The following is a 1,897-nucleotide window of genomic DNA, read 5'->3' on the forward strand; positions in this document are numbered from 1 at the left end:
GTGAGGTGGTATCTCAGTGTGGTTTTGATTTGTATTTCCCTGATGATGAGTGATGTTGAGCATCATTTCATGTGCCTCTAGGCCATCTGGATGTCCTCTTTGGAGAAGTGTCTGTTTATGTCTTCTGCCCATTACTTCACTGGGTTATTTGTTTTCTGGGTGTGGAGATTGGTGAGTTCCTTGAAGATTTTAGATACTAGCCCTTTATCTGATATGTCATTTGCAACTCTCCTTTCCCATTCTGTCAGTTGCCTATTAGTTTTCTTGATTGTTTCCTTTGCAGGGCAGAAGCTTTTTATCTTGATGAGGTCCCAAGAGTTCAGTTTTGCTTTCATTTCCCTTGCCTTTGGGGATGTGTCGAGTAGGAAATTGCTGCGGTTGAGGTCAAGGAGGTTGTTTCCTACTTTCTCCTTGAGGGTTTTGATGGTTTCCTGTCTCACATTGAGGTCCTTCAGCCATTTTGAGTTTATTTTTGTGTATGGTGTAAGAAAGTGGTAATTAAGGAGGAGGAGCCAAGATGGCAGAAAGGAAGGGAGCTCTGTAAATTTCGTCTGCCCCATCTATTGAACTGAGAAGGACATTACTCTCATCTGCCAGAGCAGAAGGAGAAAATATGGACTCCAGAAGGAAGAGAACCTCTAGGATACCTGAGTAAGTGAGTGTGAACTGGGGAGATTGGAAAACGAGCCAGCCCGAGGCGGGCAGGGGAGGTGGGAGCTCTAGCCCAATGTGGGGCAAGCGTGCAGAGCCCGAGAGACAAAGGGAAAGACAGAGAGACTGAACACACTCATAGTACTGTCTCTGGGGAAGAGGTAAAGAACACTTAACCACGCTTGGAGAGAGAAGCTCACTCCATAGATAACTGCTGGGTAGCCCGAATCCCAAACCCAGGTAGCGCAAGGGAAAGAACAGCTTCCAGCCTTGGCAGGGAGTCAATGGCTGCGGCAATGGCGGCATCCGGGGCGCTCACTTCAACCTCGGTTTTGGGAGTGGGAGCACGCACCTCATTTCCATGGCGCATCTCAACCCCAGCATTGGCTGCGCAAATCCTGAATCCCGGGTGCCAACAGGGAAAAAATAGCCCCCACCTCTGTGCGATCCCAGCAGGGAGTTGGCTGCGGTGGAGACCTGTGCACTCAGGCTACAGGAGCTCCCAGATCATTTCCAGCAGCTCCCGGCGCCTCCGGTAACAGCTGCACACTTCTTCTTTTTTTCATTTTTTTCTTTTCTTTTTCTGTATGTATTTTTTTATTATTATTACTTTTTTTTACTTAATTTAAAAAAAATTTACTTCTTATTTTCCTTTCTCCTTTCTCCCTTTTTATACCTTCTTGCAATCCAGATATATTCTCCTATATCTCATCCATACCTCTCCCCTCAAGTGGTCATACACTTTTTAGACTGTCCACTGTCCTTTGTTGTCTCTGACCCCCTTTCTTTTTTTTTTTTTCTCTTCTTCTTCTCTTCTTTTCATCTCTTTCCTCTCTATATTCTTTCTTTTCTTTCCCCCTTTAAATGTGTTTGTTTGTTTGAATTGTCTGTGCATTTGTGTGTTACTATTCCCTCTGTGTTTGTCTGTCTGTTTTCCTTCTTAGGGCTACACCAAAAAACAAGCCAAAGTGTGCATGACAGCGAGTCCCAAATATTGCTGAGTAGGGAAATAAAATATTCAAAGGCACAACAAGAAAAACTGAGAGACACCATAAAAGAATATTTCCTGAAATGACAGGCCCTGGACAGTCAATAAGCCTCCTTTAACAGAGAAATACTAACAGGTGCACAGTGCACAATGAGCTTTCTAAAGGTGAAAAGAGACAGAAAACTAGCAAAAATGACAAAACGAAGGAACTCTCCCTGGAAGAACCTCCAGGAGGAAGTCACAGCCACAGAACTTCTC

The sequence above is a fragment of the Suricata suricatta genome, chromosome 5, assembly GCF_006229205.1.
Source record: "Suricata suricatta isolate VVHF042 chromosome 5, meerkat_22Aug2017_6uvM2_HiC, whole genome shotgun sequence".
Lineage (NCBI taxonomy): Eukaryota > Metazoa > Chordata > Mammalia > Carnivora > Herpestidae > Suricata > Suricata suricatta.